At 42.3% G+C, this 26057-nt stretch overlaps 1 long non-coding RNA gene across 1 annotated transcript in view; it reads left to right on the plus strand.

Moving 5' to 3' along the window:
• LOC133541475 (uncharacterized) overlaps positions 1-26057 on the plus strand; it is an 87869-nt gene that overhangs the window by 22518 nt on the left and 39294 nt on the right. Inside the window, exons 2-3 of the long non-coding RNA XR_009803888.1 lie at positions 23743-23967; positions 24059-25246. This is a non-coding gene — a long non-coding RNA (uncharacterized LOC133541475). The remainder of the gene's footprint in view (positions 1-23742; positions 23968-24058; positions 25247-26057) is intronic.

Consider the following 26057-nt stretch of genomic DNA (forward strand, 5'->3'; position numbering starts at 1 on the left):
ATATGTGTTTTAGCTGATGGGCAACACACACACACTACGCATCTAGAAACTTAAAAAAATATATACTTGAATTCATCTCTTAGGTGAAACTATAAATTACTTAAAGGCCTACAGAAATTAGATTTTCTTATTTAAACAGGGATAGCAGGTCCATTCTATGTGTCATACTTGATCATTTCGCGATATTGCCATATTTTTGCTGAAAGGATGTAGTAGAGAACATCGACGATAAGGTTCGCAACTTTTGGTCGCTAATAAAAAAGCGTTGCCTTTACCGGAGGTAGCAGACAATGTGCGCGTGACGCTCCTCACATCCTAGGATTGTTTATAATGTGAGCCTCCAGCAGCAAGAGCCATTCGGACCGAGAGAGCGACAATTTCCCCATTAATTTAAGCGAGGATGAAAGATTCGTGGATAAGGAAATTTAGAGTGAAGGACTAGAAAAAAAAACAAGTTAAAAAAAAAGGCGATTGCATTGGTAGCGATTCAGATGTTTTTAGACACATTTACTAGGATAATTCTGGGAAATCCCTTATCTTTCTATCGTGTTGCTAGTGTTTTAGTGAGTTAAATAGTACCTGATAGCCGGAGGGGTGTGGCCAAGGGTGTGTTGACGCCAGTCTCTGAGGGAAGTCACGAAGCTGCAGCAGGACAGAAGCTCCGCTGATCTCTGGTAAGAGGCGACTTATTACCACCATTTTATCACCGAAAACTGCCAGTTGACATGTTCGCTTGACCGCTCTGATCCATAGTAAAGCTTCACTTCCGGGAATTTTAAACAAGGAAACACTGTGTGTTTGTGTGGCTAAAGGCTAAAAGCTTCCCACCTCCATCTTTCTACTTTGACTTCTCCATTATTAATTGAACGAATCGCAAATGATTCAGCAACACAGATGTCCAAAATACTGTGTAATTGCGCGATGAAAAGAGACGACTTTTAGCCGTAAGTGGTGCTGGGCTAATATGTCCACTCCAAACAATAACGTCACAAACACGCGTCATCACACGCGTCATCATTCCGCGACGTTTTCAACGGGAAACTCCGCGGGAAATTTAAAATTGTAATTTAGTAAACTAAACCGGCCGTATTGGCATGTGTTGCAATGTTAATATTTCATCATTGATTTATAAACTATCAGACTGCGTGGTCGGTAGTAGTGGGTTTCAGTAGGCCTTTAATATGAAAGTTTATTGTTAGCGCGGCCCGCAAGTTTTATATGAATGCCGCTTGACAGCGTTGTGTTATTTGGGTCCAAAATGGCTCTTTTAACGTTCTAGGTTGCCTACCCCTGCGTTAGTGAAAAAGCGGCAAATGAGTGATACCGACCGAGACGTTGCCATGGAGACAAGGCTTTTCTTAAGTGCCTGGCTGCTGTCACACCGCGACACAGTCCCCGATAACCTAGACCAGGGGTGCCCATTACGTCGATCGCGATCGACTGGTCGATCTCGGAGGGTGTGTCAGTCGATCTCAAGCCAGGTATTAAAAAATAGACATAAAAATGAGCAATCATCAATCATACCAAGACTTCACTTTCGTCAGTTGTTTGACATTCTCGGCACCCGAGGATCTTGTGAGATGACGCTGGCTGCTGCGAGCTCATATTTAAGAAAAAAATCACTAACAGGGCGGACGGAGAGAAACACATTTTATTTCTAGAGACTCCGTACCTACTGTCAAAACTCTAAAGACCGACTGCACAGTTCCTGTCTTCACCATAAAAGACCTGTTTCATCCTGCCTGTGCTAACAAAATAAGAGTCTCAGAAAGCTAGCGTGCACAAGCTAGCAAGCTACGGAGTTTGATGCCAATGTATTTCTCCCCCGCCCTCAGCGACCGCTTTCTCACTTGCTTGCCCACCCGCACACTCACTGACGTCACTCACCTGCTGCCAGACATTAAAGGGCCACACACATATGCTACTCTCATAACAAAGTGTTTGAAAACGAGTATGCAAGTTGGACAAATGAGATGCCATATCCAACCACTTTCATGTGGTATTGGACAGAAAGGAGGACTTTTTTTTTCCTCCATTTGAAAATGCGGACGTTATCATCACCACTGTCTGATTCCAATCAATGCAAGTCATCAGAATCAAATACACCAACTTATATTCTTGTCTTCATGAAAGAAAGGAATCTATGTGTGTTAAACATGCTTGTATTATCATTAAACACCATTAACTTGTTAACAAAAATGTCTCTTTCATAAATAAATCAATAAATATAAATTATAAATAGGAATGAGGTAGATCTCCTCGACTTGGTCAATTGAAAAGTAGCTCGCCTGCAGAAAAAGTGTGAGCGCCCCTGACCTAGACCAATTCAAACCGTTATTTTTTTTTAATTATTGTTTAATTTGCATTGCCTCACACGATGACTTTCTATATGACGCTGGATAACACTCCGGGAGCCGTCACTTTTTTGCGCTTGCTATAACTTTCCTGGGAGGAAAAAAGGAACGACACACATTACGGAAATACCATTATCTTCCATGCGTCGGCTAAATACAAATATATTCCACAACTCCAAACATGTGTTTTTCAAAGCCTGCACTGAAGAGAAAGGTTTGTGAAGAAAAAAGACAATTCCAGGAAAAGTTGGAGAAGCAATATTTCTTTGTCGAGCACAGGGGCACCCCGACGTGTCTTATTTGCACGGAGAAAGTTGCGGTGCACAAGGAATACAATTTGAAACGTCATTATACAACTAGACATGCTGTGGAGTTTGCAACATTTTTTTAGGAAATATTTTTAGGAAATTCCTTGCAGCCCAGCCTCACCCAGACTCTGCATCCAGTGGCCCCCAGGTGAAGTGAGTTTGAGATCCCTGATTTCTGGGAACTTTAATTATTGTGTATATTTTTACATGTCTAATATGTAACGGTACAGTGGGAGAAGGAGACGGCATGGAGGCAGGGAGATCGTTAGCTTGCAGCGTGTTTATTAAAATATATAAATGAAGTGTGTGACTTATCCAAATGTATAAGGTGTGACTATGTGTAGCGATTATATGTGGAGTGTTACTTTACACACACATTCACTGTACAAACATACATATACACATTCTGTACATATGCATTCACCGTACAAACATACATATACACATACATGTACATATACATTCACTGTACAAACATACATATACACATACTGTACATATACAAGTACATATAGATACATAAACACTCATACAAATAATCACGTTTCATCAAACATATATTAACGTTGTTGCCCTAGGGGAAACTGGGTAACACATGGCACACTGACAAAGCTTAACCTATTGTTACGATAACAATCTACAAGGTTACTAAAGCTGGCTTCTCTATCTTCCCCACCATTTATCTACTTTCATTTGTATTTCTAGTCATCATTACATATATGTATTGTTGCATTTGAACAATCATATTGTTGAAAATAGAGGTGATTATTGTTATTATTCATTATCAATATAGCTATTTCTGTTGGTATTTGTGTTGCTCTATTTGCAGTGTAATAATGTTCATTGTCATTTTCTGTATTATTATTTTTTTCACTAACTGCTTCTTTGCTATCAGTTTTATTATCATATTTCGTATTACCATCACATATCGTATTTGATAATGTTGTTCTATTGTTGTTTTTGTTGTTGTTGTGTTTGCTGTTGTTGTTTTTGTCTCTCTGTCTTATCCCCGTCTTGTCCCCACAATGTCCCCCTCGGTCTTCCTTTTTTTCTATTTCTATCCCCTCCTGCTCCGACCCGGCTACACCAAATAATAATATAAATACATTTCATAAAGTCAAATACAAGTAAGGCAAGGAGAGAAGTATCCCACACTTATCTTTTGCAAAGTAAATGTGTACACTCAATATGGACATCTACATCAACAATATGATTTGCCTGAGAAGCTCGAGAGGACAAAAAAAAAAAAAAAGTAAATAAATAAATATATGTGGAGTGTTACCGGGTGTTGTTGAAGGTGCGTGTTGAGATCAGTGCGGAAGTCCAGAAAGGGCAAGGCAGGCTCGAAGGTCCAGGGACAGGCAGGAGGTCAGCGGCTGGAGCGAGGCATCGTTGTCCGAGGGCAGGCGTGAGGTCGAGATCCAGGAACGCATCAGGGAGTCCAGAGGGGATCCAGGGAGACGAGACACACCGTTTTAAACCAGGGGATGACGAAAGGCTGCTGGATGACGACACAATGAGCACAACTGAGGGGAAACACAAAGAGCAAGGAAGCTAGAGACGTGTAAGGCTAAGACTGTACAGGTACAAGTAGCTATGTTCTGGCACTGGAACGCAGGATGCGCTAGCTTATGAAGGCAGGAGTCTTATCAGCGTCAGGTGTGTTAATTGCAGAAGAGGAACGCCCATGGGTGTGTCCTGAGGCGCGGTCAGCGGAGCGCATAGCAGAGTGAGAGGTGGCAGGGGTTTGAACCGTAACATAATATTTATTTATGTGTTTAATATTTGTTTACTTATTATGTATTCATTTATTTATATTTTATTTATTCACTGTCTTGTTACAAATCGAAGACAATGGCGTGGCGCAGTGGGAGAGTGGCCGTGCGCAACCTGAGGGTCCCTGGTTCAAATCCCACCTAGTACCAACCTCGTCACGTCCGTTGTGTCCTGAGCAAGACACTTCACCCTTGCTCCTGATGGGTGCTAGTTGGCGCCTTGCATGGCAGCTCCCTCCATCAGTGTGTGAATGTGTGTGTGAATGGGTAAATGTGGAAGTAGTGTCAAAGCGCTTTGAGTACCTTGAAGGTAGAAAAGCGCTATACAAGTACAACCCATTTATCATTTATAAAACTGCTATGATATGAAAAGGGGAAGGATAATATAAGATCTGCTTCTTCCTACTTCTTTTTGGACGTGCTGTAATGAAAGACTTGGAAATATATGACGCAATACATTGTAATTGTATTGTTTGCATATTCGAAATAAACTGAAGCTAACTAACTATAAATATGACAGATGACCACAAATGTTGCCGATGGTCTGACGTAGTTCCTGGGCTGATCTGTAAGAAGTAACAATGTGCCACTGAGCAAGACTTGGGAATTGGCATCAATACTCGACAGTACCAATTTTTAGTACTTCTGTTCGTAAATGTTCATTTATTCATCAAATCTAGAGACGTCTTTAACAAAGGATGATCATGATCAAATCTGATTCTTCGATTTTGTGCATAGTCGATGATCAGTCGAATCATGCCATTTTTATTAGTTTTTTGGTACTGATGAAATCTCAAAAGGACGTAGATATAGCCGGAATTGTGATTCTTCCCAAGTTTGTGACGCTTAGCTGGCATCGTGGCGTGGTTTGAGTTCTCCCGTGGGTGCAGCGAAGATGGACACAGCGTAAAGGTAGGAACACGAATGTATTTATATAATTAAACAAACTAAAAACAAAGACACTAGAGCTAGAGGGAACAAAAAGTGCTAGCGTGGAAGCTAGGGACATAAACAAAACAGGAATAGCGTGGAAGCTAACAAGTATAAAAAAATAGATTACCACAATGCTCAAAGAGCGACGTCAACTGTTGCGTGTAGCAAGTGTTGCGTTTGGACCTGTTCTCCCTTCGGTCAAGGCCCCCAGTTTCTTTTATGACACATAAGCTGGTTTTAAATCAATCAGAGACAGAGGTTGCTCATTTTGATATTTTATATCCAAATCGCCTTGGGAGATCAATCTAGATACAACATTTCAAAGGGACGGTCCAAATTGATCTAACCTGAAATGGCAGTTTCTCTCTCCTCACTCACTCTCACCCGTCCCTCTTCTTCTCCTCCCTACCTCGGACAGTTGATATAACAGATTGTTATGGCTTCATTCCTACATTCCAAATTCAAGGTCTATGTAAAAGGCTCACACTTTAGCTGTTCTAAAATCTGACTAGAAAATAAAAAGACAACACAATCCAACACAAGCAAACAAGAGTCCAAGAAAGAATGTCAAACAAAGGCGGTCTTAAATAGAAGACATAATCAACAAATCAGGTTTGCAACGATAAACAAGAGACAGGTGACACTAACTAGTCACCATGACAGCCGAAACAAAACAGGAAGTGCCACCGGAAACCAAAGACGTCAAATACAACACAGGGTGATAACAAAACAGAACAAAACCCAGAATATGACATGGTCCAAGACATGGACCATGACAAAGTTGATGCAATAACTGGATAAGAGTCTGATAAACAAAAACACTAAGTAGAGATTGGATTGTTTAGTGATGTAATCAGTCTGACGCAGCATAAGGAAGACATCAAACTTGACTAAATAGAGTAAGTAAAATTGTGACAAATTTCTGCTTGTGAAACTACAGAACCTTACATTTGCAGTGAGGGAGGCTTCCTACCTGAATCAAAGGGTTTTCCAGGGAGTCCAACCAGGGCTGATGGCGGAATTCGGCCAGCTCAAGGCGAGTTGTGCCACGGCGAGCTCCGTGTCTAACAGAGCCCTACGTCCCACCTGTAGAAACATCCTCCCATCACCATAAGTAAAATATTTCTTCCTGGGGAAGGAGGGGAGTTTCATGCGTGTCGTCAAATCAGACTCCTCTGAATTAAATTATCGAATGTTCGACAGCCCTGGTAAAATCTTTAATGATATCTGTGCTGTCCGTGTTGCGATCCGTGACTCAGATCTTCACATGTTTATTTTTCCATCTTAGTTTCATTCTCTTCTGACCCACTTACTTCCTGTTTAGTCCGTTACCATGGTTACACATTGATTTCACCTGCTCCTCGTTTTCTACACACACCTGGTTCTCCTTGATTTCTCCCTATATAAGCTTTCCTCTTTTCTTTGTTCAGTCTGGGTCCATAAATTTGCCTTCTAGCAACAGTATTGACTGACTTCATGTAAGTATATTCTCGCTAGCTTTTCACGCTAAACCTTTGTTTTATTCCAGCTCTCACGCTGATGAATTGTTTTTCCTTTTTTATGTGCCTTTGTGCCAGTCTTAGTTTTTATGTTTTCTATTCCTAGCTTTTATGCTAGCGCCCTTGGTTTATTTTGTCTGTTAGCGCCAGTATTTGTGTTCGTAGCCTGCTTTTGTTAAGTTTAATAAATCATTTAAACTTACTATTGCTGTGTTCTTGTCGACGCATCCACGGAGGGACAAACACGGCATTACTATGCCAATCAGTCATTACAGTATGGACCCAGCAAAAGATTCCTTCGCGTCTAGCTGGAAAAAGAACGCCTTTGATATAGGTGGGTGGAGAAAGCTTCGTGCACGGGAGGCGGAGATGCGCCATTACGGTGATGTGCCTTCCGAATCTGCTCGCGCTGCCCGCAGCAGTGACGCTTCCACTCCACGACATTTTTTCAGCGAACACAGCAAGCTTCAACACTCCCAGGATTCTCCTCACAAGCCTGACGGCAGCGGTGACGTCATGTCGGTAACGCCTTCCGGTGACGTCACTGAAAATATTTTTGGGGACTATAATTCCCATTCTTTTTCCAAAGATATTGACTTTAATTTTCTGGACAATATTGATTCACTAAGTCCTCAAGCCCAGCCCAAATCTTTGGGTTTTTCTCCTTTTTCTGAGGGTTCTTCTGGTGATTCTAGTGGGGAGGAGTCTGCCCTCCTCCTAACCTCCCGCCGCCCACCCTTAAAGACCTCTTCACACATTAAGGAATGCGTCTGGTATCCGCTGTTTGAAGGGGGGGCTCAGGTTGGTAGCTGTACTATGGAGGTAGCACAGTTGCAACCTGCTAAGCCACAAATATTACCAGCATCCATCTCCAACCTGGTTCCCACACCAGCTTCTGTCTCTCGCCTGGTTCACACACCAGCACCGAATCCTTGTCTGATTCTCACACCAGCAATAGACTCTTGCCTGGTCCTCGCACCAGCACCTGCTCCTAGGCTGGAGCCCACTTCAGCACTGGCCCTTAAGCTGGAACCCTCTCCAGCACCTGCGCCAAAGCTGGAACCCACTCCAGCACCAGCCCTAAAGCTGGAACCCACTCCAGCATTAGCTCCAAAGCTGGAGACCACTTCAGCACCAGCTCCAGAGCTGGAGCCCACTCCAGCACCAGCTCCAGAGCAGAAGCCCACTCCAGCACCAGCTCCAGAGCTGGAGCCCACAACAGCACCAGCTCCAAAGCTGGAGCCCACACCAGCTCCTAAGTTGGAACCCACTCCAACACCTGCGTCGACGACTGCGGCTTCCACGCCGCTTATGACTATGGCTTCCACGCCAACTACTACGCCTTCTTCCACGGCCATGACGACAGCGGTTTTCACACCGCCGACGACCACTGCGGCTTCCACGCCGCCGCTGGCTCCTGCGGCCTCCACGATGGCGACAACTACGCCGGGCTCCATGACGGCGATGACTACGCTGGCTTCCACGACGGCGACAACTACGCCGGCCTCCACGACGGCGACGACTACACCTGCCTCCACGACGGCGACGACTACGCCTGCCTCCACGACGACGGTGACGACGACTACGCCTGCCTCCATGACGGCGATGACTACGCTGGCCTCCACGACGGCGACAACTACGCCGGCCTCCACGACGGCGACGACTACACCTGCCTCCACGACGGCGACGACTACGCCTGCCTCCACGACGACGGCGACGACTACGCCTGCCTCCACAGCGCCGCCTTCTTCGGCTGCAGCACCCGCACCCTCATCTGCTACATCCAAGCCTGCTATGACAATGGTGCTTAAGCGTCATCCTGCAAGGCAGCCACTGATGTGTGTTTTTCGAGGTCGCCCGCCAAGACTTTTTCAGCAGCGGCGTTCCATCCGCCGCCGCCACATGACTTGTCCTCGGTGGATTCGGGGACACACGACTTGGCGACCCTCCACCGTGGCCTCCCTCCACCCTCCCTTCGTTTGTGGACTCTGTTTTTGGGGAGGGGGTTCAAGTTTTTCTTATTTGTTTTTGTTTTCTTTGAGACATCTGGAATCTGTCTTTTTTGGGGGGGGAATACTGTTGCGATCCGTGACTCAGATCTTCACATGTTTATTTTTCCATCTTAGTTTCATTCTCTTCTGACCCACTTACTTCCTGTTTAGTCCGTTACCATGGTTACACATTGATTTCACCTGCTCCTCGTTTTCTACACACACCTGGTTCTCCTTGATTTCTCCCTATATAAGCTTTCCTCTTTTCTTTGTTCAGTCTGGGTCCATAAATTTGCCTTCTAGCAACAGTATTGACTGACTTCATGTAAGTATATTCTCGCTAGCTTTTCACGCTAAACCTTTGTTTTATTCCAGCTCTCACGCTGATGAATTGTTTTTCCTTTTTTATGTGCCTTTGTGCCAGTCTTAGTTTTTATGTTTTCTATTCCTAGCTTTTATGCTAGCGCCCTTGGTTTATTTTGTCTGTTAGCGCCAGTATTTGTGTTCGTAGCCTGCTTTTGTTAAGTTTAATAAATCATTTAAACTTACTATTGCTGTGTTCTTGTCGACGCATCCACGGAGGGACAAACACGGCATTACTATGCCAATCAGTCATTACAGTCCGGTTGTTATATTTAGTTTTACTACGCTTGTCAGTCTAACTTACAAGTACAGTATGTATTAATTACAGTTTGTCCAAGGTAAATTGTCGTTTTTTACTCTATGCCTCTGTAAAAACAAAATACGATTTAAACCCATACAACCAATGTGGGCTCTGAACCGAGGATGTCGTTGTGGCTTGTGCAGCCCTTTGAGACACTTGTGATTTAGAGCTGAAGAAATAAACATTGATTGATTGATTGATTGAATACACACACTTCTGATACAAACTTAAGTTTATAATAAACATTTTACACTATTTATTAGATATAATTCATCCTATTCCCACTATTTAAAGCAGCTAATGTCACCGGCCAATCTTGTGACAGAGTAAGACCTATTTTCCGCCGTGGTGACATATTATGTTGTGCCACATGGTGGTTGTGTTGATGCTGTCAGTCAAGCACAAGAAAAGGGAGGACACAAAAATGTGAATAATGCAATAAATAATGCATACAGGGCTTCACGGTGGCAGAGGGGTTAGTGCGTCTGCCTCACAATACGAAGGTCCTGCAGTCCTGGGTTCAATTCCAGGCTGAGGATCTTTCTGTGTGGAATTTGCATGTTCTCCCCGTGAATGCGTGGGTTCCCTCCGGGTACTCCGGCTTCCTCCCACTTCCAAAGACATGCACCTGGGGATAGGTTGATTGGCAACACTAAAATGGGCCTAGTGTGTGAATGTGAGTGTGAATGTTGTCTGTCTATCTGTGTTGGCCCTGCGATGAGGTGGCGACTTGTCCAGGGTGTACACCGCCTTCCGCCCGATTGTAGCTGAGATAGGCGCCAGCGCCCCCCGCGACCCCGAAAGGGAATAAGCGGTAGAAAATGGATGGATGGATAATGCATACATTGCAATGCGCTAAATGTGAGTTTAATTAATAAATTGCAATTAACGAAACCCCTGTTTCATGGGTGGACTTACCATGAGACAAACGCAGGCAGTTGCCTGGATCACTGAGAATTCCATGGGCCCCAAACATCTCATAAAAAAAAACAATTAATACAGTTGTATTCTATTTAAAACAAGTATTTTTAAAATGTATTTCCGCCTTAATTTCTGCTCTTTAAAAGCAAATAACATTCTTTAATGGGACCTATGATATTAATATATGTTTAAAAGAAGGTTTTGTGGCCTAGATTGTCTGGGGGGATTGGTGACGAACCCCAATATGCAGAGATGGCAGGCTTGATGCAGGAAAACATGACTTCTAATGTCAAAAATAAAATGCAGGACAACAGGAATCAGGAACCAGGAACCAGGCAAACTGGAAACAGGAAACATCTGACAATACTCCAGCACTGACTGGAGGGCGAGGCAGGCATAAATAGCAGCTGGCTGATTGACACCAGGTGTGCCAGGCTGCCAATCAGCTGCAGGTGAGGGGAAACAGCGCTCAGGGAGACAAGCAGGAAACTGAACCAAAATAACAGCAGAAATAAAACACAAACACAGAAGGAAAACTAAAACATAACCTACTTGTCAGTGACAAGCCTGACATGGATCATTTGTATTGGTTATTGTGAACGACTCTGACCGTCGTAGCGTGGATTGCATGGACCATCTAGGAAGGACATCGCATCGAGCAGATTTGACTCTTTTATTTTTTCAAATATTGAAGCGTCAAAGTCGATCGGGCTGCTTTTCAGTGCTTCCTCCTCTGGTGCTCGTCTCGGCTGGCTTTTCGACTGACGGTGACGTCGTCTTCCCTCGGGGCTCATTCTTCACTCTGTCTTTTGTAGTTTCTGCTCTCCTGTGGACACTCCACCTCTTCCTCTCGCTCCTTCCTCCTTCTCCCCTCTTAAACGCTGCGAGGAGATCGGCAGATTGAGAACCGGTGTGTGTGTCACGCACCTGATCTTGATTGTGGCGGCATCGCTCCAGGCACGCCCCGCTTCTTTGTTCCGCTGCATACTACGCCTCCTGGCCGCCATCTTGAGCTGGGCCAAAGCATGTCCCGCCCTGCCGTCGGCCCGTCGGCTCCGTCTCTCCACAGTTATGCTTTGGAGAAAAAATGTGCGTAAATTTTGCTTCACAGCCACTTTTAGAAAAAAAAATATGTATTCTGTCTGCAAAATGTTAATTTGTGGAGGCATCCCAAGATTCCAAATGAAACCATGCTCCACCCTTTTCAAACGTAAATGTATTCTTATTTTAAAAAATGTAAACTGTTTAAAGATTTATGATGACGTCATCACCGCTAATTTTTCCAGATATGGTAGTAAAAAACGTTATAAACATTTTACAGATTCACCCGGTCACAACAATAGCCACACCTGCAGAATCTCTGATCGAGTCAGAAAGTACATTAAAAAAGCTAATACTGCAAGTTGCACACTAGAGTTATTATGCGCAAGCCAAGACAGACAATTAATGCTTTATTCAACCTTTTTTCAAATTAGTAACACATTGGCTCTTTACTAGTCATTATTAAGTACCTTTTAACGCCTTATTCGGCATGGGCTTATTATAACCGTGACTCTCCAACCCTAGCCCTAACCCTCTAACCTGAACCCGAACCCTAACCCTAACCAAATAACTCCAAATTAAGTCTTTCTTACTTAGAACATGTTCCCCATACAAAAGTGTTAACAAAAACATATAACTTTGTCTCGGAATTTGTAAACAGAAGGACGGTTCGGTGAATGCGCATATGAAACTGGTGGGTTTCGGTACCTCCAACAAGGTTAAGAACCACTGATTTGGAGACAGAATTGATTGATATCTTTAGCCATTTTGAACAAGCCCATTTTTACATTTTAAAATGCAAAAAAATAAAGATAAAAAAAAAGTGTCTTCTTGCCTCTCATAAGTATTATAAACAATAGGCAACATTCCAAAAAAAATAAAAATGTTCTATTTTAATACGCTCCTGCCCTATTCCTACACCGGTGTGGGCTGGAGGCAAGGTGGGATGGAGAGAGCAGGGTTCAAAACACCAACCTCCAGTTTCTGTACGATAAGATCTACAGCCTGTGCCACTGCCACCATGTTAACTTTGGTAATTATGCCATATTTGCCCCGCAAAAAAAATGAGAGCAAATATAGGTTATTTGTTTATTAAGATGTTTTTATAGGTGAGAATGGCTGCACAAGCATTACAATAATGTGCCTTTATCTCCCGAGTACATGCAGTTTCAGCCCTTGGAAGGGATTGCACCTCAAGCTATTTTTTTTCCCTGCACATAGTGTTATATAATTTGGAAACTAGGTTCTCCAGGGTGGAATAAAATTACGGCGCTGTGTTGTTTTTTTTTAAATGCGACTTTAATGCTATCCTTTCTGCTTGTCTTATATTCTACTTCAGTGCGGTAGAGGAGTATGAATTCAACATAATTTTACCACCGGGGTGATTAAGAATAACTCCAACTTGCCGACATGCGTTTTATTGGAATGCCGCAAAGGCAACCAAGCAAACAAGATCCATGCAAACCATTTCACAGGAACCGGAATAAAGTAATGCCATGAATTGTGGTGTATATCACACCATTATCTTGCTGCTTCAGCACTTCTAGCAAAAGTAAAGGTAGCTGGTAAAAGTCAGTTCTTAAATTGTTTTACTTGATGTTAGGTGCATACATCTCCTTGGACTTGTGGTAATAATAGATGAATCACAACATGTGTGTGTGTGTGTGTGTGTGTGTGTGTGTGTGTGTGTGTGTGTGTGTGTGTGTGTATGTGTGTGTGAGGGGCAATAATTTAATACACAGTCGCTTTATGGAGGTTTACTTCCCTGGAAATGTTGATTAAAACCACATACTCATGACATTGAACAATTACAAAAAAAACTGCTTTTTGGCTGGAGAAGCAGTCAACTGTGAGCATTAAACATTCATGCTCTTAAGTATTTTTTCATTTTTTTTTCTTTTAGACAGACACGCGAAAAACTTTTTTCCTACTTGCTGATTCCGCTATTTAAATAGTAATGATCAAAGGTGAAAGTGTCCGGGTTTTTAAGTAGAACGGAGGCTGACGAAAGATGAAACCTCACACACACAGACACAGACACACACATACCAACCGTGCCAGCAACTTGAGGGTTGCAGGTTCGATTCCCGCTTCCGCCATCTTAGTCACTGCCGTTGTGTCCTTGGGCAAGACACTTTACCCACCTGCTCCCAGTGCCACCCACACTGGTTTAAATGTAACTTAGATATTGGGTTTCACTATGTAAAGCGCTTTGAGTCGCTAGAGAAAAGCGCTATATAATATAATTCACTTCACTTCACTTCACACACACACACACACACACACACACACACACACACACACACACACACAAACACACACTGTCACTAGGACTGTGGTGCGAAGCGACTGGATCGGACATGGCGTGAAGGTAATGACATCTTATAATTTTAACACTTAAAAGTACTATAAAAACAAAGGGTCTAAACAAAAACTCGCACATAGGCAGAACTGTGGACATAAAACAAAACTTGCAAACTATGGCATGAATAAAGAAAACTTACTTGGAACGAGAAAAGAGCATGGACATGAGCAGCATGGATCATCAGCATGAATAACAAAGGTGTATAGAGGGTGATGTCGACAGGCTGACTGCCTGGCAACTGCAGGCTTAAATGGTGATGTGGTGATTGACAACAGGTGCATGAGTCCAAATGAATCAGGTGAAAACTAATGGGTTGTCATGGAAACAAAGAAGGGAGTGAAAAAACAGGAACTGACAAAATCCAAAAACCAAACAGAACACACACACACGCGCACACACACACACATGCTCAATCCAAGGCTACGATATGATGGATCAGTTCATGCATTTGAAGATACGTGTCATATGCTTGAAACAACTTCCTGAATCAGGACTTCTGAATTTTAATCAGAATCGGAAATACTTTTATCAATCCCCTCCGTGGGAAATCCGGGTGTTGTCGTTGCTCTTCGTGTAAACAGTAATAACATGTCGTGTACGATACCTTTGCGATACCTTGTTTTGTCTATGGGTGTCCCCATCTCATAGTCATATCATATATCGGCCTGATATTAGCCATAAAAAAAACAAGTATCAGAATGGCTTGCCTGTAAAATCTCCGATACAAGCAATTAGTTTTGTCCCGATACCAATATATTCAAAGTCCTCATGTGTCCAGGAACATACACTATATTGGCATAAATATTTGGCCACCCATCCAGATGATGAGAATCAGTTGTCCTAATCACTTGGCCCGGCCACAGGTGTATACAATCAAGCACTTAGACATGGAGACTGTTTCTACAAACATTTGTGAAAGAATGGGCCGCTCTCAGTGATTTCCAGCATGGAACTGTCATAGGATGCCACCTATGCAACAAATCCAGTCCTGAAATTTCCTCGCTCCTAAATATTCCAAAGTCAACTGTCGGCTTTATTATAAGAAAATTTAATATTTTGGGAACAACAGCAACTCAGCAACAAAGTGGTTGGCCACGTAAAAACAGCGATGGGTCAGCGGCTAGTGAAGCTCATAGTGCAAAGAGTTTGCCGACTTTCTGCACAGGCAGTTGCTACAGAGCTCCAAACTTCATGTGACCTTCAAATTAGCCCATGTACAGTACGCAAAGTGCTTCATGGAATTAATTCCATGGCCGTTCAGCTGCATCTAAACCATACATCACCAAGTCCAATGCAAAGCATCGGATGCAGTGGTGTAAAGCACGTCGCCACTGGACTCTAGAGCAGTGGCGATGCCTTCTCTGGACTGATGAGTCACGCTTTTCCATCTGGCAATCTGATGGACGAGTTTGGGTTCGGAGGTTGCGAGGAGAACGGTACATTTTGGACTTCATTGTGCCGAGTGCGAAATTTGGTGGAGGAGGAATTATGGTGTGGGGTTGTTTTTCCAGGATTTGGCCTTGGCCCCTTAGTTCCAGTGAAAGGAACTTTGACTGCTCCAGGATATCAAAACATTTTGGACAATTCCATGCTCCCAACCTTTTGGGAACAGTTTGGAGCGGGTCCCTTCCTCTTCCAACATGACTGTGCACCATTGCACAAAGCAAGGTCCATAAAGACATGGATAACTGAGTCTGGTGTGGATGAACTTGACTGGCCTGCACAGAGTCCTGACCTTAACCTGATAGAACACCTTTAGGATGAATTAGAACGGAGACTGAGAGCCAGGCCTTGTCGAACAAAATCAGTGTGTGACCTCACCAACGCACTTTTGGAAGAATGGTGGAAAATTCCCATAAATTCACTCCGCAACCTTGTGGATGGAATTGGCAGAAGAGTTGATGCTGTAATAGCTGCAAAAGGTGGACCGACATCATATTGAACCCTAAGGGTTAGGAATCGGATGGCACTTCAAGGTCATATGTGAGTCAAGGCAGGTGGCCAAATACTTTTGACAATGGATTTGTGCTGATATTGTATCGGCCAATACTCGGGGCTCCAATATCAGTATTAAAACGCCTTCATTCGTGTCAGCGACCTGATGTGTGATAAGTTCGTTGTGTGATGGTAATAGTGTTTTTGCCATTTTATGACACCGTGATTTAAACATGTAATTTGCGTAATGACCGACTAGCATTTTCGAATCATTAAAAAGGGGGGAGCATCTAAGTCAAGTTCTGCTTGTGACCATGTTGGCCTTAAATGTACATATAGGTCCTGCTACAATGGCAGCCACATTGTGTTGTAAATATAGTCTGGTTCACTCTTGTGCACCCTTCTTTGCATGTTATTCACATTCTAGCTGTATAGCAGGAAGGTAAACCACGGAAGCGCAGAATTGGCCTGCTCCTTATTATACGGCAAGCAAATTATTGTGCCGAGAAAACGGACAGGTGAGCAGGGATGTTGAGAAACGTGAATAGAACCGCAAAGATATTCTTTACAAAAAATATTCTGAAGCGAAAACCTCCAATGACGACCATGTTGGTTCTACATAGGAGTGCAGTTTCAGGATAGAAATAAACACAGATTGAAACATTAGTTTTCTGTGCCCTAGCTCGATTATACTCTGTTGTCTTCACTTTGCGACATCAGCCCATTTTCTCGCTGCCCTCAGTCTCCTTTTAAATGCATGCACCTCTACGAATAAAGATTGTATCTGGTACAAAATGCTTGTATGGTGATATAGTTTGGCATTTTCTTAGTATTACGGTACTGTATCATTACATCAACATTTAATATTTATTTTTAGATATATTTTGGTATTTCAACAAGGGACAAGCGGTAGGAAATGGATGGATAGATGGATGGATGGACCTTACCAACCAATGGAAACATGTTTTACCTTCCGTCACTTTGAAGCCAACTTGTTCCAAACATTTAGACCAGGGGTGTCGAATTCATTTTAGCTCATGGTACACATAACAAAATCATGGCATAATAATTAAAAAATAAAGACAACTTCAAAATTGTTTTATTTGTCGTACTTTGGCCAAAAATAGAACAAGCACATTCTGAATATGTTAACATTACAAATAATCCTCTCAGCAAAACACTTCAAGTTAGTTGCAAATTCTAAGAAAAAAAATTGGTGCAATTTTAATAACACCATGAAGAACTTATACTTTGTTTCAGTGTATTTACAAAACCATTTAACCATTTAAGCACTTCCTATTTAGCATTTCTATGATGGCAGTTCATTGAAGACGTGTTTGGAAAAGCAACCAAGTGTTTCTTCAAACCGCCAAATTGGCGACATCAGCAAATGCCACAACACATTCATTTATCATACCATAATAGCAGAATTAAGGGAAACATAATTATAAACCTTACCAATGTTAACATGGCATATTTGAGCGTAAAATAAAATAGAACAAACAATACATGTAGAACGCACGTTTTTACAATAGAGTTCAGAGTGCACATCGTGCCGTCAACAAATTCTAACGAGAAAGATGATGGTCGTGTTGACTTAAATCTTTGCATCATACCTTTTTGTTATTTTATCTGTTGAGTGGATAATTTACAATAAAATAATGTAGTATGTGTCACTACTGCATCAGTCTGCCGCCATCTGCGGCCAGCCACGACAGGAGCAGCTGATTGCTTGCACCTCCACAGCCAGGAGTAGCGGCAGCCAATTCAGAGGGTGCTAATAGTCAGCTGACACATCATCTTTAAACAGTGTGAGGTGTGATTTGGGTTACACTGGAATTGCTATTGCGACATCCAGTTGACACAGTTGGAACAGCAGTTTCTTTCATAAAAAATATAGCAGCTAATTTGTATACTTTGCAAAGTCATTTTTGCGGGCAACGAACCGGATTAAACCTGTTTGCCGGCCTGTATGTTTGACACCCCTGATCTACACCTCTCTATGAATTATACTGTATATTGTGACTCATTTCTTTTGCTTTCCGCACATCAATATATCGAGCAACAATATTGTCAATACAATTCTTTCAAATCAGATAGAGGGTTGTAATTTTTTACACACTTTTTTAACAATAGGAACTTGCTTTTCATCTTTGTCAATCCTCACCAAAATTGTATCTATTATCAGACACTAATAGAACTACAGTAGTACCTCAATTTACAAGCTTCTGTGATAGATCTCTTAACTCAAACGACTTGAAACGAATTAGCATTGTCCATTGAAATTAAGTAAAATCAATTTGATCTGTGCTTGGCCCTACCAAAACAGCACAATCTTAACATGTAACGAGCTATTTAAAGCAAAAAAAACAACCTTCTAGATAAGACATTTTGTATGAAAAACTACAGTAATTTTATGAAGTGCTGTAATATTATACAGCATTTCTCTTCGTATCGTAAGGCACATGTACCAACCCATGGTCCACCGTGCTGCCCACCTTCTACATATTTTCATGGATAAATGTCCACTGTTTTGATAGTACAATATTTCAGGGTCCTTGGCTATTAATATTTCTATTTACCGTATTTTTCAGACTATAAGCGGCAGTTTTTTTCATAGTTTGGCCGGGGGTGCGACTTATACTTAGGAGCGACTTATGTGTGAAATTATCAACACATTACCATAAAATATCAATTAATATTATTTAGCTCATTCACGTAAGAGACTAGACGTGTAAGATTTCATGGGATTTAGCAATTAGGAGTGACAGATTGTTTGGTAAATGCACAGCATGTTCTATATGTTATAGTTATTTGAATGACTCTTACCATAATATGTTACGTTAACATACCAGGAACCTTCTCAGTTGGTTATTTATGCATCATATAACGTACACTTATTCAGCCTGTTGTTCATTATTCTTTATTTTAAATTGCCTTTCAAATGTCTATTATTGGTGTTGGGTTTTATCAAATAAATTTCTCCCCAAAAATGCGACTTATACTCCAGTACAACTTACATATGCTTTTTTTCCTTCTTTATTATGCATTTTCGGCTGGTGAGACTTATACTCCGGATCGACTTATACTCCGAAAAATACGGTACTCATTCTGCTTCAGCATGGTACAGACTAGCAGTGCGACGTTCCAACAAACGGTCAATTCGACTCCACACTCTGTCCGGTTTTGACGATTTCATCCATTTCTTCTTCTCAGCATTGATTGATTGATTGACAATTTTATTTGTAGATTGCACAGTACAGTACACATTCCGTACAATCGACCACTGAATGGTAACACCCAAATAAGTTTTTCAACTTGTTTAAGTCGGGGTCCACGTTAATCAATTCATGGTAGCACTGTCCTTTACACTTACTTCATTTGTTCCAATGATTGGAAAAGGAAGTTATGTCGACTTCTAGCCATTAGCTAATGCTAACGTTTAAAGCCAGAAGTTTTTTTTTTGGATCTTATGAATTTTCTCTGTGATATTTGATGCGCCAATAGCGGGGATGCTCGTAACTTAAATGATAGCCAGTACCTTAACCTTCTCAGTGGCCTTGTGGTTAGAGTGTCCGCCTTGAGATGGGTTGGTCGTGAGTTTAAATCCCGACCGAGTCATACCAAAGACTATAAAAGTGACCCATTACCTCCCTGCTTGGCACTCAGCATTAAGGGTTGGAATTGGGGTTTGAATCAACAAAATGATTCCCGGGCACCGGCACCACTGCTGCTCACTGCTCCCCTCAGGGGGTGGAACAAGGGGATGGGTCAAATCCAGAGGGTAATTTCACCATACCTACTGTGTGTTTGACTATCAGAAGTATGGAAGATAGTGGAGTGTAGTCCCAAATTGGAGCGCTGACCTTTTTGTTGAGGAAAAACAAGACACAGACCTGCGGTCGCACACGCATGACTGCCTGCGAGCACACAAGTGTCTGTCCTCTTAATTACAAGGATGTGCAGCATGCCAAACTTATTTATTAAAACATAGACGTTCAATATTTGATTTCCTGCGCTAAGGCTTCGTGGAAAAGCGGGGTGAGGGGGAAAGTGCCTTAAATATTTGATCAAATGCAGGTAACTCACTTGACTTGGAGATGACGCTGATCGCTGTCCAAATATCTCAAAGAAGGCCTGAACTTCAAACCATTGTTCCAGCAGGGCCTGGATCTTAAAATATAAAAAGGGGATTTCAGCTGAATAAACCAAGTGTTTTAGGATTCAGCTCAGAAGCAAACAACAGGATTCACCAACTAAAGAAAGAAATACCCAGAAGCTGGTCCAAAAATAGTAAATTGTGCCATTGGGGAAAAAAGGGCTACATTCAAATTGTAGATTATTTCAGATTTTCTCCCCCATATATGTCATGCCTGTAAATCAGTTTTATGTTTGATCATGTTTATGTTTTGTTTTTGGACTCTTGTTTCCCGTTTTGCACTTCCGGGTTTTGTTTGTTTCCATAGTTACTCATTAGTTTCCACCTGGTCTCCAAGTCACGCTCCTGTCCTCAGCCCCAAACCTGTTTCTCATCATCATAGTAACTATTTAAGTCATTTGTTTTCTGTTCCTCGGCCTGGGAACTTTGCTTATGCTGACCTACTTGCCTACCTATACTGCACATCCTTCATGCCCTCGATCACCTGCCATGCACTTTGCTGTTCATGCCCCTTGTTTTTGGTCACAGTAAGTGTTTTGTTTTAGTTGATCATAGCCATGCCATTGTGCTGTTTTTGTTTATAGTTCATTATTATTCATGCCATCGAGCAAGTGTTTTGATTTCTAGTTTATAGTTATACCCTCGGTTCTAGTCCTTTGTTTCATAGCCAAGTTTTCTGCCCTTAAGCGCGGCATTTGTTTGCCTTTTTGTTTTAGTCTGTTTGTTTATTAATCAATAAACATATACCTTAATTCACGCCTGGCTCGTCCCAAATTCTCTCTGCGTCGAAGAAGCAAAACAAATCCAAGTTATAGTCCTGACATTATGACATGTGTCATATTTTTTCCATGTCACTGTAAACCAGGGGTGGGCATTACGTCGATCGCGATCGACTGGTCGATCTCGGAGGGTGTGTCAGTCGATCTCAAGCCAGGCATTAAAAAATATACATAAAAATGAGCAATATTAACCATACCAAGACTTCACTTTCGTCAGTTGTTTGACATTCTCGGCACCCGAGGATCTTGTGAGATGATGCTGGCTGCTGCAAGCTCATATTTAAGAAAATAATCACTAACAGGGCGGACGCAGAGAAACACATTTTATTTCTAGAGACTCCGTACCTACTGTCAAAACTCTAAAGACCGACTGCACAGTTCCTGTCTTCACCATAAAAGACCTGTTTCATCCTGCCTGTGCTAACAAAATAAGAGTCTCAGAAAGCTAGCGTGCACAAGCTAGCAAGCTACGGAGTTTGATGCCAATGTATTTCTCCCCCGCCCTCAGCGACTGCTTTCTCACTTGCTTGCCCACCCGCACACTCACTGACGTCACTCACCTGCTGCCAGACATTAAAGGGCCACACACATATGCTACTCTCATAACAAAGTGTTTAAAAACGAGTATGCAAGTTGGACAAATGAGATGCCAAATCCAACCACTTTCATGTGGTATTGGACAGAAAGGAGGACTTTTTTTTTCCTCCATTTGAAAATGCGGACGTTATCAGCACCACTGTCTAATTCCAATCAATGCAAGTCATCAGAATCAAATACACCAACTTATGTTCTTGTCTTCATGAAAGAAAGGAATCTATGTGTGTTAAACATGCTTGTATTATCATTAAACACCATTAACTTGTTAACAAAAATGTCTCTTTCATAAATAAATAAATATAAATTATAAATAGGAATGAGGTAGATCTCCTCGACTTGGTCAATTGAAAAGTAGCTCACCTGCAGAAAAAGTGTGAGCGCCCCTGCTGTAAACGGTACAATTTTTCATCAAATCTGCTATACCACTGATCTTCGATCAATCAAAGTTTACTCATAAAGCCCTTAGGCCCCTTCTACACTAAGGTTATCCAGGGTAAATCCCACCTAAACTTATCATTCTCCACACACAGACAATGGTCGTTTAAGACCCCCTCACCCACGTCCGTTCGCCCGCACAACACGAACTACTACGCATGTGCAGAAAATGCGCACCTCATAGTCACCTCCAGTGTTGCTTTGTGTGGAATTCTTAAATTAAATTGAACTTATCTGAACAATATCCAGTGTTGTGGTATTTCAATTAACTGGAATCCAGTGTGCTGTGGGGCCCTATTGTAGTGAATCACACCTGAGCCATTAATCAAATCTTTAATGGACACGTAAACAATGTGATGAAGAACATTTTACATCAATCAATCTAGGGATTTAGATATCTGCTCAGGACACTCCTCACTCTTTTGCCTTCCCCTTCATTGTCCATTCTTTTTTGGTGACTTTATATACTCTGTACCTCGACGTTGAGTTCACATGCCGGACAATAACTGTCAGGTTCAAACACTGGTGACATCTATTAAACAAGACAAGAAGCAAGTGATTAAACAGAGACAGAATCCAACTTAGCTCAATTGAGGAGAAATCCGCAGACACTGTACCCTTGTACAGTGTCGTTCCACACTCTGACGAAAGATTGTAAGCCTCCTCTTTATTTGGACTTTCCCTGACTACATGGCAACAGCTGTTTCTAAAGGAAGGGGGTCGTAAACAGCCGCTGCTTTTGGTCACAAAACAGTTCAAAATAAGGTTCCTGGAGTGGAGTCAGGTCCTGCTTCCTCTCTGATTTGTAGATCTCGGGTCAAGACAAAAGCTTCCTGTGGATTACTATACATCAAAGAAACTGACACCTTCATGTCACTTCCCATCCTATATGGTGGAGTTTTACAAGCCTTTTGCTTTGTAGGATCAAAGACAACTTTTTTTCCTCTCGCAGGGCGAGCTGAACTCAATGTAACACAAAGTTTTGTGATAACATAGATACAATTATTCTGACAATAACTGATACAGTCTGCTTTGCCAGTCCAAAAGCATTCGTTGATTTTCGTAGTCTTCCTTTGACAGCCAGGTAATACAGAGCACATGCTACCATGTATCACATCCACGGGAGCCCGCATTCTCGCTGTCCCTCCTTGGACAAATGGACAAGGTTTTTCGGTAAGTAGAATCACAGCTGACCTGGACATTCGAAAGTTCTCATACCGTCTGAAAAGTGTTGTATCCCAAATAGCTGAAATCGCTTTCTCTTAAGGTATTCATGTATGATCTCCACAAGCGTCTGTACGTACGGAAGGAGAAACACGGGCATGTTTGGATGACTTGCCTCCATATTTCCAGTGGTTAGCTCCGAGTTACGAAAACACTTTATTATGAAGTTAGCTGTGGCGCGGTCTTTCTGGCGTCACTTCCTTTCCAAACTCAGTTTTGTAAACATTCACTGAGTCCATACAAAGCTAAGAGCCGGAGTTTCAAGAAATAGACGGCGTACTTACCTGTGTCAAAAAAAATATCCAAGGATGGGACCCTTAAACGATGATTCAGGGTGACTGAAACAGGGCTTAGGCTAAATAATTATTAGTTTAATGACTTATCCGGCTTAATGTAGACATGGTCTCAGTCACAAATGTCTCAAAGGGCTGCACAAGCCACAACGACATTCTCAGCTCAGACCCCACATCAGGGCAAGAAAAAACTCAACCCAATGTGAACAACGAGAAATCTTGGAAGGTGATTTTCTTTAAGACTGTTTTTTTGTCTTAGATGTTCTATCAATTATGGTTATAAAGTAATTTTTAGTGGCGTCCCAATCTAGATTGATGTCAGATATCGGTCCAATATTAGCACCAAAAAAAAAAAAAACAGTTTCGAATGATATCGGCTTTCATCGTAGATGCCCGATATAAGCTCCGATACAAGCAAACAAATGTCTTCCAATAAACACACAAGTTTGATCTTTCCTCATATTTTCAGTCATGGCGCATGCGCAATCCTTCAGGCCATCTGCAGCAAGTGCAGCCGGCAGCTTTGCTAGGAGTGCGCCGGGACACGCCCCTGCTCGCTCTTCCCGCATCGCGGCCACACGCCTGCAAGGCTCCAGGCAATCATCGATCAGCGCACCTGGATCTGATGAGGGCAGACGGCATAAAGACCAGCGGACCCAAAGATCCTGTGCCGGAACGTAGTTCACTGCCCGTAGTAAGCATATAGTCTCTGGCTTCCCTCCTCGTACCTGCTCTCTCTGTGTTTTCCCTCTGCCCGTGTCTTATGTCCTCTGTGTTCCCCGCAGTGATCCCTCCCTTATCCTGTGATCGAGCTGTGCGCCTTGACTCCCCTCCGGACTTTGGACTGCTTCCTTCGATCCTCGACCCTCGCTTGGACACGGACATTGTCGCCTCTCTCCAGATCCGGACCTCTCGCTTGCCCACGGACTGTCTTTTGCCCCTCTGTACTTCTGAAGGATTCATCCTACATGCACGTACAACACCCGCTGGTAACATTTACATTGCGAATACTACACATTGTCTTGCATCATTTTCTTATAGTAGCATAGTGAAGTGAAGTGTGAAGTGAAGTGAAGTGAATTATATTTATATAGCGCTTTTCTCAAGTGACTCAAAGCGCTTTACATAGAGACACCCAATATCTAAGTTGCATTTAAACCAGTGTGGGTGGCACTGGGAGCAGGTTGGTAAAGTGCCTTGCCCAAGGACACAACGGCAGTAACTAGGATGGCACAAGCGGGAATTGAACCTGCAACCCTCATGTTGCAGGCACGTCCGCTCTACCAAGCGAGCTATACACACCCTAGCATATCATCAGATTCAATATCATGATCTGATTCCTGCCGTTGTGTAGTCTCCTTCCCCCCGTACATATCAAAGTCATTTACAAAGAGGTAAACATGCTAGGTTAAAGGCTGCTAGGAAATATCAGCTACACAACAGCTAAGCACACAATAGCACATAAGATAGATATCCATATGTGACCTTTATTGAACAATGCTTAAAAAAAAGGTATCTTTTTTTTTTTTTATTTGCATATCACTTACTGGTACAAAGTATAGAACACAGAAGTGTATTACACACGATCCAGTAACAAATGTGTCCGCATCATTCCATGTACTGTGTCATAATCTTAAATAACTGATTTATTGTGTACACTAGGAGTCGGCAAAAAAAAACGTGCAACTCCACTTTAAAAACATAAGTCTGTCATAAGGTTAGTGTCAAGTCAAAGACAGAGCAGAAAAACCACCACTGATTTGCAGAGCACACTCCAGACCTCAAAGGGCAACAGTGAGAGCTGAGGGCTGAACATCTCCACCTGCTTCCACCAGATTGGCTTGATTGAGTTCACCTGTTCACCTGCTCAGAGCACATGCTCAAAATGTTTGAGCTTCAGTCAGTCACCCCTTTTTGACATGCTGCTAAGAGGAAGGAAGACAGTTCCTGTGTGGACTCTGAAGACGCAACTGGTGAGAAAACCAAAGGAAAGAATTGCTTGTTTGGACTGAGGGGAATGTTTAAAGGGGAACATTATCACCAGACCTATGTAAGCGTCAATATATACCTTGATGTTGCAGAAAAAAGACCATATATTTTTTAACCGATTTCCGAACTCTAAATGGGTGAATTTTGGCGAATTAAACGCCTTTCTGTTTATCGCTCTGGTGGCGATGACGTCAGAACGTGACGTCACCGAGGTAATACATTTTCATTTTCAACACATTTCAAACAATTGGTCTCAGCTCTGTTATTTTCCGTTTTTTCGACTATTTTTTGGAACCTTGGAGACATCATGCCTCGTCGGTGTGTTGTCGGAGGGTGTTAGAACACTAACAGGGAGGGATTCAAGTTGCACCGAAGATGCAAAAGTGGCAAGAAATCTGCCGCCAGACCCCCATTGGATGTGCCGGAGTGTCTGCACATTTGACCGGCGGTGCTACGACCGACATGGCACAGAGATGTAATTTGTGTTGATATGGCATCGGTATCGGAGCAGAAGTGGAGAAAGTTGCATTGGGACACTTTGTTATTCTTACGCTTTTGTTCATTTATTGTGATGGCGACAGTTTGGTGTTGGAATTGATTACAGTATCAACAATTTTCCATATTTCTTATCATAGGCAAAGTGTTAAAACTAAGTTTATGTTCAACCTTAGATGGTCCACTGCACTGATGTTTTTCAGCAGAGCTAATGAGTAAATTCTTTAAGGCGCACTTGCTTTTTTATGTCAGATTAACACGAGATGAGTTTATTCCAAACATGTTCTAATGAAGCCTCAA

This window comes from Nerophis ophidion, linkage group LG23, assembly GCF_033978795.1.
Source record: "Nerophis ophidion isolate RoL-2023_Sa linkage group LG23, RoL_Noph_v1.0, whole genome shotgun sequence".
Classification (NCBI taxonomy): Eukaryota; Metazoa; Chordata; class Actinopteri; order Syngnathiformes; family Syngnathidae; genus Nerophis; species Nerophis ophidion.